The sequence below is a fragment of the Miscanthus floridulus genome, chromosome 10, assembly GCF_019320115.1.
Source record: "Miscanthus floridulus cultivar M001 chromosome 10, ASM1932011v1, whole genome shotgun sequence".
NCBI lineage: Eukaryota > Viridiplantae > Streptophyta > Magnoliopsida > Poales > Poaceae > Miscanthus > Miscanthus floridulus.
In genome coordinates this window covers 111,211,546-111,224,904 of record NC_089589.1, presented here as the reverse complement: position 1 = coordinate 111,224,904, position 13,359 = coordinate 111,211,546, and positions in this window count along the sequence as shown.

The following is a 13,359-nucleotide window of genomic DNA, read 5'->3' as shown; positions in this document are numbered from 1 at the left end:
AAAATTTTAGTAGTAGAGTAGCAACAAGTTTATCACAAGCCCATATAAACACATGATCGGGTAAACATGAATAATGAATAGCATAAACAAATAATTAATAGTGATAATCTATTCCATAAGGGTTTCAAGGCCGCTCGTGACCATGAGCATGACTGATATACCAGTTTTACACTCTGCAGGTTGTACACTTTTACTGAGTCGTGATTACCCATATGCCCGGGTTTATAACTCCCAAAACACTTTCAAGGTGAGCAGGTAGGGTTCACTATGATGTCTTTCAAAGGTTCGTCTAACAAGGTAGGGCCGCTAGGTTTTCAATTGGCAAATAGATGTAGAGCTCCCCTTTCAAATGGCACATTCCGCGTAGGCTATACACATGAGGACAGAGGCCGCACTATACCCGATTCATCAAGCCCCTCTTGCGCCCTTTCGGGTAACCACTAATAAGCTAGAAAAGGTCCTCATACTTGACTAAAGCCAGAGCCATGTGGCCCTCACAGCTGTACTGTAAGCCCCGAATGATCACTTATAGATAAGTCCTTAGGGAGAGGAATCTAGAGCACCATAAAACCCAATGCTCCAGCCCTCTTAAGCCAAGTTGCTAAAAAACATATTTTAATGTTTATTACATATACCATTAGTCAAGTTACAAGATCATGGTTTAAGTGGAGCACTAGCTTCATACTACCCAATACATTAACTCAAAGGTGTCAAGGTATAAGTTCAAGGCTAGGTAATCCTTAATGGTAACAAGGAAACACATGCAGTATGAAATTAAGTGATTAATGTGAATACGACAACAAGGATGATCCTATGCTATACTTGCCTTAAACTCATATCCTTCTTCTAGTCCAAAGCTTCAAAGGATTGCTTCTGGTTCACCACGTATAGCTCACCAACTAGACAAGATCATAATGCACCACAAGCATCCAAGCACAAACATGCATAACATACAAATATGACTAGATTAGAACAATACACCAATCGATGAAATTGCTTGAAAACTAAACTACGTATCGCTATGAACACATAGATGTGAAAAGCATGCTAATCGGAGTTGCGGTGAACAAGAAACATCTACCGTAAGATTTACTTCTTAAGAGAAAAAAGAAAGCTATGAACTTCATTATATAAAAGCATGTATAAGATATTTCAGAGAAATATCTAAATTTAATTAATTCAAATTATATTTGATTTGGAAAACTAAAATAGATCTAATCTTATTTTTACTTGAAAAGGTCGAAGTAGAAAATGTAAGTTGCTTTTAATTGGAAAACTAATTGCATATAAATTGATCAGATTAATATTTAATTTTAAAGCACAAAACATGTTAAGCATGGTTACTATCATGTAGATTGCATCATTACGAATCTAACGCAACTTGAACGGGTCAAAACGGAGCTAAACATAGAAGTTATGGCCTAAAGAAGGTAGTGGCAAAACTGTAAATAGTTGGAACTTAATTTGAATTAAAACAAATCCAAAATCAGATTTTAAACTCGGGCAGGGACTGCAGGTTTGAATTCAGAAAAAGGGAGGGACTCTTTAACAAAAATTCCAGCCAAAGGGGTATTGGCCGTTCTCAGCCGCTGGATTTGACATGAACGACTCAGATTAGATGGAAGAGGGAGAGAGAGTGACAGCCGGCCGCAACAGTGACTGCTGCGACAGCTGCCATGGCCGGCAGGGTTTAGACCTCATCGGAGTTCATCGAATCGGCGACTCTGGCCTTCATCGGTCACGGGGCTAGCATAGAAAGGGAGAGCGGGCGACGGTGAGCGTGACTAGGAGGTCTGAGAGGGCCGCGACGGCACCAAGGCGGCGCGGAGCTCTCTCGAGCGGCTCGGGGCTCCGGTGAAGCAACGGCGGTAGCGTAGCGGTGATAGAAAATGAGACAGGACGAGGGTGGGTACTGGGGACCTCCCTACCGTATTTCGAAGCGCGACAGGGGCTCCTCGTCGACGGCGAAGTGACGAATCAAACGGTGGCAGCAGCTTTAGGGTTTCGAGCTCGGGTGCGGCGCGACGAGCTATGGCTGGGACGGCGGCGGCTTATATAGGGGCCTGGCGTTGCGCGCACGCCCAAAATCCTAGAAGATATGGGCGCGGCAGCGGAGATTTCCTTCCCTCGGTCGAGTCCTGCTCGAGCACGACGCGAGGAAGACGGTGCCGACAGGTGGGCCCAACTTGTCAGCGAGAGAAGGCACGGGTCCCGGACGTTAGACCGAGAGAGGGAGAGAAAGGGAGGGATCATGCGCGGGCCTTCGGTCTTGGCCGGGGCAGCGCGTGGAGAGCTGGGCTGACACTGCTGCTGGGTAGCGGGTGAAGACGGGGCGGCCAAAGAGGGAGAAAGGGAGGGGAGGAAGCGGGCCAACGGGATGGAGGTGTAGCTAGGCTCGGCCTGGTGCTTGGGCCGCGTGAGGCGATGGTGTGGGAGTTGGGCCTACGGGCCAAAACCGAGAAGGGGAGATTTTTTTCTTTTTAATTCCTTTTTCTTTTATTCCAAGGCCTTTTTAAATCATTTCAAACGCATTTGAAATCATTTTGAATTTTGGATCCAAACCACTCATTGAAATAAATGAAATGCACTAGCATGAATGCGCAACAATGTTGCTACATCCTATGATGAATTTAATTTAATGAAATTTTTTATTTTTCTATATTTTCATGAGCACAAAAATTCTAAATTAAATCATTTTAGCTCTATTTCCAAAGAATCAAATTTTGGGGTGTTACATTCATGTCGAGGTGGTCTCTGCAGCTTCTCTTGTATATGGACTAATATTAGCTTTTTATACATATAAAAAAGCAGATGAAAACTGTTCTCCCAAAAATAGTACACAGTAGAGTAGCTTGAAACTTTTGTGTTACTTTGTAATCACTTCGCTGGCGTAGCAGAGTTTCAGAGAGCCATGTGCTGCATTTTAGGTAGTCTACAATCATTGTTTATTCATTGAAAATTAGACTCAGAATGGAGAACCTACAACAAAACTGGAAAGTAAATATTAGACGGACACATTGATATATAGGAGTTGTTGCTTTTCTTCCTTTATCCAAAAAAAAATGAGTTGTTGCTTGCCTTGGACCAATAGAGTTCTACTTTGTATTCTGAAGATGCAACCTTAGAATGTCTATAGTTCCTAATAACTGATTCATCCAGCGAATTTGTTACCTATCTGCACTGTAATAGTGGCCTTGGGAGGTATCAGGTAATTTGATCTGTTTTAGTAATAAGGTGCTGATGTAAATGAACTCTGTTGAAACTCAAAAGTGTCTGGTGTGTATAATGGACTCCTCCGTCATGCTTCTATCATCAAGAAGACCAGAAAACATACTTAGATCATCGCATTTGGAGCCCAGGTGAAGAAAACAGCTTTCGGAGGGCTGACCCAGCCGAAATCGTCTTAGCTGACTCCCAACTTTCTCAAATGCAAGAATGGACTGCACCATTACGTTCCTGTCGCCGAGCTGATCAAAAAATATATATGGATGGTCTCGTTTGGAATCCGGATTAATTAATACCCAAGTTGGCTTAGCCGACTTTGGCAGGTGCAGAACGGATCTGAAATGCGTTTTGACACGATTTGGAAGGGGTTTCAACTCCTTGAGGGATAAGGCCACCCCCACCTTATAAATATAAGGGCCATGACAGATTGAGGTGCCCAACACACACAATCATCATAAAAATCAATCTGCAACCTCTCTTCCCATCTTCTTCTCCTCGCTCTTCATCGGCGCTACATCGACGGTGGATTGATGACGGTGAAGCTCTAAATTGGCCAGGCCAGCTAGGGCAGCCCATAGCCACCACATGCCTAGACAAGGTCCTTCCCGGGCTTGTGGGGTTTTGGATTTTAAGAGACCTCGTCGGCGTGTCTTGCATATCATGCTCCTAACGAGGCTCCTCCGGCGACATGTCTTGCGTATTGTGCTAGGCCCTACATCGAGCGATCTAGCTCCTTACCAGTGTGGTGACCCAACTCGGCGTCAACAAACTCATGAGTTCTCTCCAACAAGATTCTGTTATAAGCTCCGCTCGATCTATCGATGGTTCCACGCTCAACTTTCTCATGTAGTCCTATTGTAGGTTGCAACACTATTCAGCAAATCCTTGATGTGCTACATGGTGAACTCCACTTTGAGGTGTTCCTGCTTGAATTTCTTCTAAGGTATGATTCAAAAGAACGGAAAACCTTCTTAATAGTGGTAAACATGAACTAAAAACAAATCGTGTCATACTCAATGGATGCAAGATGTATGTAGCACCCGGTTTTAAGAACAAAACCAGATACACACCATATGTGAGCCCAGGAAGTCAAATCTCACATATAGCTATAAATAAGGGTAATATCAAAAGACAATGCTTCAATACATAGCGTATTAGTATAAAGATTATAACCTCAGAGTATAGACAGCGGAAAGACAACTCCGATCTTCAAGTGAAGACTCCACTTCCACAGGGACAACTGACTGGTTGATCGCAAGCCGAATTCCTCCAAACTCTAGCAATCTGGTACCCATCTAGGATTTTTATCCAAATATTTGAAAAGTAAAGCAAGCGTAAGTACATGTCGTACTCAACAAATATAACATGGGGTTCATGAGGCTCAAAAGGATGACACTGGTTCAACTGCGATTAGCTTTTAATGAGTCATCTTTTAGCAATTGAGTAGCAACAAGTTTATCACAAGCCCGTATAAACACATGATCACGTAAACATGAATAATGAATAGCATAAACAAATAATCATTAGAGAGCATCTTTATCATCAATGTTCATCAGTGTTCATCATCTATTCCGTAAATGTTCCAAGGCCGCTCGTGACCGTGAGCACGACTGATATACCAGTTTTACACTTTGTAGAGGTTGTACACTTTCACTGTGAGTCGTGATTTACCCTTTCGCCCGAGGTCACGAGCCTCTTGACCCACTACCAAGGAAGATCGACAAGGTTCACTATGAAACATTTCAAAGGTTCGCCTAACAAGTTAGGGCCGCTAAGGTTTCCCCATCAATCAGCATGAGCCCCCCTCTAAGGAGTGACTAACAAAATACTAAGAAACCAAAGTGCACCCTCTTGGCAGGCCGAGATAATACAAATCGGAGCCCCTCTTGTGCCATAAAGGTAACCACTAACAAGCTAGAAAAAGTCCTTATACTGAGCTAAAGCCAGAGCCATATAGCCCTCATAGTTATACTGTAAGTGCTGGATGATCACTTACAGATAAGTCCTTAGGGATAGGAATCTAGAGCACCATAAAAACAGCCCAATGCTCTAGCCCCCTTGTTCCATGTTGCTAAAAAACATCTTTTAGTATTTATTGCATATACCATTAGTCAAGTTACAAGATCATGGTTTTGGTTGAGCACTAGCATCAAACTACCTAATGCAATAACCCAAAGGTATCAAGGTACAGGGTAACAAAGTACTAGAAAATCCCTAGTGGTAGTCAAGGTAGATACATACATCATGAATTAAATGATTAAAGGTGTGTAGGACAACAAGGATGATCCCATGCTATACTTGTCTTAAAACACCGATCCTTCGGTAAGCTTTAATCTTCAACATTCTTCTTCTTGATCACCACGTATATCTCACCGACTGGACGTAATCATAAAGCACCACACAAGTATCCATACAATCATACATGAAGCAAACAATAGAACTAAATCAAAACAGTACACCAATCATAGAAAAATAAGTAAAAGAGTTTGAAACACGATTCTACGCATTGCTATGAACACAGTCGCGAGAAGCACTCTAATCGGAGCTACAGTTGAAAAGATACAACTACCGAGAGATTTGCTTTATACGTGGAAAAGAAAACTATCGGCTTCATTTATTTTAACTATATAAATTCATATATATAAGATATTTTAAAATAATATAGATTGAATTAAGTCAATTTTAGATTTGAATTATAAAACTAAAGTAAAACAAATCATATTTTATTTACAAAACCTAGTTGCATAATTATTAATCAAGATATGATTTAAACCATAAAATTTTAGAAATAGTAATATGGTAACCACTGTTAGTAACACGTAGATCTCATTGCTATGAATCTAACGCAACTTGAATGGGTCAAAACGGAGCTAAAACGCAGAAAATATGAAATAAACAAGATTTACTTTATTAAAATAATAGATTAAATCTAACCTCAAATTTTAAAAGTTGAAAACATATCTAAAAGTAGTATGAACATGTAGGTTATGAAATTACGAACTTAACGCAAATTGAACGGGTCAAATCGGAGTTAAAACGGAGAAGTTACGACTAAAACAAAATTATTGGCAAAATTGTAAATAGGTGAAAACATATTTTGGATCTAAACCGACGAAACTACGCTTTTCAAAGAAGAAAATGTAATCTCTGATTACGCCTTGAACCATGGGTTAATTTGCCAAAAATACAGGGCTCTTTAGCAAAAAGAACAACGAAGGGGTACGTTTTAATCTGGGCCATAGATCATAGATTGGACGGCTCACCATGATTGTGTATTTCTATTGTATTTCAGGATTTGTTTTTTAAAGAAAAACGGCCACAAATAGAGCATGACGTTGGAGATGATGTCATCCAAGCAAATTGAATCACGACGACGCATGCATGGCTCACGGCGGTGGCACCATGTACAGCGGCGACCAGAGCTCGCCGGACCTCGGTGAAAACAGCGCAGAGACCGAAAGAGAGTATTGAGGCTTCATCACCTTGAAGCAGGGCTCGGCAGCAGGTCACGAATGGCGGTGAAACGGCAGGCGGCGTCAACGGCGACGACGGCGTGCTTGCTTTCTCGGCAAGATCCAAAGTCACGCAGAAGGCAGCGTAGATGTAAAATACGGATGCGGCCAGGGCTTCGGCTCTTGTAGGGGCGACTAGGCGTGCGCTCCACGCCAAATCTCGCGCAAATCGGAGGCGGCTCGGCTGTTTGCAACGAGAGAGAAGAGAGTCCAAGACGTTCACAAGGTGGAAGAAGGGAGGTAGTCACTGCCTCTTGGGGTCCAGTCGTCATGGAGACTGGGACACGGGCCCAGAAGACAGAGATAGCCAGAGAGGGAGAGGCGTTGGGAGCTGGGCCACACGGGCGATCTGGGCCGTCGGCCTATGGTGGGGAGTCGGAAGAGTGGAGTTTTCCATTTTTATTTTTATTGTCAGAGCTTTCAAAACTATTTTCCAAATGGATTTTAAACCCAGTTCAATTTTTGGTCAAAACCACTCAGTACAGAAATACAAATGCACCAGCGTGTATGCACAAAAATGTTTCTACCTCTTATGTTTAATTTTAATTTTAATGAAAATATTATTTTCCTATATTTTTCATTTGCACAAAAATACAAAACCAAATCATTTTAACCCTATTTTAGAAAGAGCAAATTTTTGGGTGTTACAATGTATTTTTAATAAAGGAAGCTTTTATTAAATTCTCAAAGCATTACATAAAGATGATACAAAGCCTTAAAAACGTACTTCTGGCCTCTGCCTAACAAGAGGCACATAGCCACTAAGACTAAAAAGAGACGGACACATTTGACTATTAATTTGTAGACTAGATCGCCACCCATGTGCTTGGGAGAAAATATCCTTGGCCACCTCGCAAACTGTTGCAAGACCACTATAACCAAGTCTGGTGAAGCCACCTTCCGTAGAATAGCTCAAGTACATAGCTAGTGGATGACCGAATAGATACTTGCCCTCAAAGAACATGTTTTTTTCTTTTCAAAGACAATATCATTTCTACTAAGCCAGAGTGACCAACAAGTAGCCGCAGCTCCATGCAGAAGTAGTGGTAGATACTTGCACTCAAAGAACATGGTTTTTTCTTTTCATAGACAATATCATTTCTACTAAGCCAGAGTGACCAACAAGTAGCCGCCGCTCCAAGCAGAAGTAGTGGTTTCAATTCTTTACTAAATCCTCATAACCAACCACCATACAAGTGAGAAACACTGCAGGGTTTAGTTAGTCCAGTAGCCACTTGAATACTCGACCAAATAGAACAAGCGATGTGGCCATTCCAAAAACAAGTGCCTAATTATCTCATCTTTATGATAAAAGCAACACGTTTTACTACCTTGCTAGTTGTGCCTAGCAAGATTATCCTTGGTCAATACAAATCTTCTTCATAAGTAACATAAAAAGATTTTGATTTCTAATGGGACTTCAGTTTCCATAAACTTTTGTTAAAATTTGGAACATGAACATTTATTAATGTTTGGTAGTGTGATTTCACTAAGAATTATCCATTGGATGTAAATTCCATTGGAATGCTTCTGGCTCTTGGGACAATTGTATGTTAGTAATGCATGGTAAAAGATTGTTCCAAGCTACTAACTTATAGGACATGTAAGATCCCTGTGCCAAGAGAGATTTAGTGGAGAAACGCAAAGGACTTCAACTATAGTGACATGTTTAGGCTTGGCTATGTTATAAAGACTGTGAGGCACGTAATAATGTATCTGCGTGTGTTTTACTACTATTCCCCAATTTATGGTCATCCTGGAGAGCAATGGTATGTATAACTAAATTAATTATATTCTAAACTCTAACATGAAGAACCAAGATACTCCTATTTGAGAAAGTCCAAAAGCTGGAGAGCCATAACACGAATTCAATTCATCACATACTATTGCATAATGGATGGTAAAAATGAAGTCTAGAAATATGCACATCTATTCTAAAGAATGAATAGTTTTGCACATAGCATAATTTACTGTGACGAGACATGGATTCACATTGATCTGTTATCCTAGAAGTTATTCATTCTAATGTGTAGATTATATAGTGTTTTTCAGTGCATTCCATAATTCGTACAGACAATTGTTTGAAATCACACCTGAAAACAACAATATGCTCCTTGTATTGCCAGATAAATTTGTGTTTATCTGAATGCAGCTCTAAGCGGAGCAAAGGTATTGATCTTGTTGACTTCCTATAAAAATAGAAGGTTTGAATTTGGCTAAGATGTGTCGTCCTTCTCTGCTCTAGGAAAACACAATGCATGACCCAGCACACCACTTTGTCGCCGACCTCTCTGGTCAATCAAATCACTCAAGAGGCAGATCCATGGATCTTGGCCGGCACAAACACTTCAAGCGTAACTCGTGCTTCGGTCGTGTTTGCAAACTATCCTGCTGCAGAGTCTGTAATCAATATATAGTTCTGGTGCTCTGTCCTTGTTTTATAAATGGTTAGTCTAAGCTGACCATGCTTGAAAATACTATTATTAACGTGCTTCGCAGGGCCACACAAAATGTTTTGTCTTTCTGGAGTTGAGTACAAAAGAGCAGTTGGAAGATGTAAATGGATCTTGTACAAGTTCACATTTATCATTTCTGCTAGTGTAGCAAAGTTGAATAATGGAGCCACGTGGTGCAGAAGGACTCTGTTTCGTAACACAACATTAGCCAGGATGGACATTTCATACCTATAAATAGAGAGAGATTGCTAGTTGCTTTCATTCTGCCACTGGACTTGTTAGTAGTGTCAAAACCGACGACCTTACAATAATGTTCAAAAATCCCTGGCACTCCATAGTTTTTAGGATGTACTATCTACACAGAGTAGTGCGCTTGGGAGGTATCAAGAAATTTGACTGGCTAGCATTATAGATGCCCTTCAAAAATTCCCACCATTCTAATGTTTTAGATAGTTTAAAATATTTCTAAACAAACTTGTCGATGTTTTCAGTTGCAGAAGGTTCTATTTTCGGAGAGCGGAACCCTGTGCAATCTGTAGCAGCCTACACAGAGGGCGGATTACAGAACCAGTGGCACAGAGCAGGCATACATTTTGTGGATACAGGTCTAAGGCCTCAGACATTCATGCCTCAGGCTTGGGAAGAACAAGGATAACTGGCAGGTAATTGTTACATGCCTATCATCAAAACATTTTCCTTGCTAGTACTTTTGAAGTTTTGAAGTGTTGGAGGTTAAATCATTAATTAGGATTGCACCTTTCGCTGAATGCTTGGCATGCAGGAGTGGAAGAATAGACACAGTTCTGTGGGCCTAGTGGGATACAGATTCAGCAATTTTGGTCGAAAGAGTCACACCGTGACTTCTCCCTTGACATCCACCCTCCAAGGGCTGTATGCGTTTTCAAGCAAAGCTCCCAGATCTTGGCTTTTTGAGCAGGTAGCAGAGTAAAACACAAGTTTCATTATCCCAAATATAAAATCGAAGCAACTCCTAAAGCAAAAAAAGAATCAATGAAACATGCCTCATACAACACTACAATGAGCCAGCGAAATTTATGCACTCTGCAAATGCACACAACAGCAAGTGAATGTTGTTCGAAAGATAACGATGCACGTACTCTCGGAGCCCCCATGCATAATAAAAACCCCTCAATCCATACATTATGATGCACACATTCATTCAGCTTGTAGGCATGAACCAACTGGAAGCACTGAATTAATAAATCCAATAATCAAAATCCCAATCCATAAATCCGATGAAGCCTCCACATGGTGTCACTGCTCCTACCTGCCTCCATCACATGATGTTTTCCTTTGAATGGGTAAGGGCCTTCGGATTGGTATTGGAAGCACGTGATGAAACCAATGTTCTTTTTATGAAAGGGATGAAACCAATGTTGAGCCATGACACCAAATCTTAGTGTGGTTGAGTTGGATGGGGCCTCTTTACTTTCATAGTAAAGTTAGGCAATTAGGGGTTGAATGATTGTGAAAGGTAAATTATACATTTTTTGCGAGGATTTAAAAATAAATTTAACACTTTATCTTAATCACAAAACATTAAAACAAACTGGAAACTCCCAAACCTAGCCAACAATGAATCATGTCAATCCGAGGTCGTTAACTTGAGATACTAATAAAACAAGCAGTGACAAAAGTTGATGAAACTTGTTCGTGCCAAGTTGATGCCCTAGCAAGGTTTTAGAAGAAAGTAAAGTCTAATACATTCAACAATAAATCAGTTTAAACCTATAACTGGGCATGCAAAACCACAGAAGATGAATAACATTACACACACTTTACCGGGTTTACATGCAACCGTATGAGTTTCTTCATAGATCTCAAAACCTTAGATTGTGTTTTTTCTCCTTGTCAAAAAAGGAGATACTCGAAAAAAAAGGAGCAGCTGCCTCTCCCTCTGTCGTCAATTGTAGTGCTCACCCAAGCCAAGTAGACAACTTGTCCCCTCTTCTTCCGTTTTTGAGCAAGTCTTCTTCCTATTATTTCCCAGATCGATGCCAGGACATGGGCCTTCTGAATTTTTAATTGGGCTTTCATGTAGCACAATGAATGAGCCCATGCACTGACTAACAATGCGGGTAAGAGGCGCTTTGGTGGACCTGCAATGGTGGTGCCAAGTCTTCTCACGCACGCCAGCTAACGGGAGTGGCTTCACAAGCATGGACGTCCCCGGTTAGACCAATAGTGATCGTCGTCATGAGTAACACTTGTGAAGTTCTTCGAATGAAAATCTTCATTATACTTGGACATTTGGCACTGTATAATTGTGACAAAAAAAGAACAAAGAATCTTTAACCAAGATATCAGTATTCAGTTTTGAAATATGATCCTAAATTCTGTCCTTTTGCCACTCTAGTAGATAAAAGGATGTGGTTTTAAAATTACGTACTGAACCGGAGAGACAAGGTCCTGAATAGTCGCATGTAGTTCTTGTGTGGTGGCTATTTATACCCAGAAGTTCCATTTTGGATGCTTTATCTGTAAGACACTTAACTGTTAGGATGTCAGAGGTGTTTTGATTGAGTTTAGTTTTTTTTAGATAATGGAAAGAAATTCTGGCTTCATCTAAAAAGAGGAATCAGACCAAGGTGTTACAAAAAGGCACTAAATGACCACCTAAGTTTACAGAACAGAAAAGACTCAAAACTCAATCCTAGAAGTAAAAGACCATCCATAGGAAGCGAAAAAACGCATAGCCGCATTCTCCACCTTGTGGCAAGCCTCCAAAATAAGCTCCTTCTGTATCTCGGATCGTTGCAAGTGTGTCCAGAACCGGAGCCAATGTGTTCCCCTGAATAAAACCTGCAAAATAGTTTTTGGTCGACTTCTGTCAAAAACAACTTCGTTTCTTGTTAGCCAGATAGACCAACAAATCGCTTCTGCACCTGTCAGTAAAAGAGACCTGAAAGTTTTATCTTTCCCAGGATACCAATCATCAAATAAGTTGTGGACATTTAAAGGAGGTTTAATTCCTAGTACCATATGAACGGCCCTCCACAAAAATCTAGCATAAGTGCATTCAAAGAAGATATGTTGGATGGTTTCTTGACTGCTATAGAAGCAGCAAGTCATATCTCCATTCCAGTTCCTCTTTGACAAGTTATCTTTTGTGAGAATGACCCCCCTTTTAAAGAACCAAAGAAAGATTTTTATCTTCAAAGGAATCTTTAGTCACCAAATTAACTGTGAAACTTTGATCCCGTTACTAACTAGAAATTTATACATAGAGCTTACTGAGAAAATACCATTCTTGTGAAGGCGCCAAACAAACACATCATGACCTTGTTGCCGATTAATATTAGCTACTCTAGTAACTAAACTGTTCCACTCTGTCAGCTTGTTACCCACTAATGCTCTCCTAAAAGAAACATTAAGAGGTGCTGTACTTAGAACCACTGCAACCTTTGCTTGTTTCCTATGTGCAATATTATACAGTGTTGGGTATTGAGTTTTTAATGGATAATTACCCAACCAGGTATCTTCCCAGAACCAAATTTGATTACCATCCTTCAATCTGGAAAAACCCAAACTCAAGAAAGACTCCTTAACCCCCGAGACCTAGCTATTGCAGGTATGGAATCCAAGTGTTTGTAGCCAGCCAAGATCCATTGCTCTGCTTCTTGAGTGATTTAATTGACCAGACAGGTTGGGGACGAAGTCGTGTGCTGGAAAATGCAATTGTTTCTCTCCTTCCTGTTGATCTAGGCCGAAAGCAGGATGACACATAGGGGCTGTTCGCTGGTCTTAAGAAACCAGCCAGCCGGCTGGTTTCCCCTCACACGGCACTATTTATCCATCCAGCCAAACAGTATTTCTCTCTCACACAACCAGCCAGTTTCAGCCAAAATTCTGCCAGCCGAACAGGGCCATAGTCAAATTCAAAAAAAATATTTTTATAAGAAGTTAACCAGCTCAATACCTTTGCTTTGCTAGGAGCTGCATTTAGATAGGAACTCTTCTAAAATGGTTGGAAATATGAAGTTATACGGCAATGAAGGAGCATATTGGTGTTTTCAGGCAGCATTTCATATAATCTGCACATTTTTTTTCCAAAAACCTGGCAGGAGCTCTACCTCTCAATTAAGGAAGGAAAGAATTTATATGTACATGAAAGTCCGGAAGTCCGGCTAGCCCCACTGGGCACA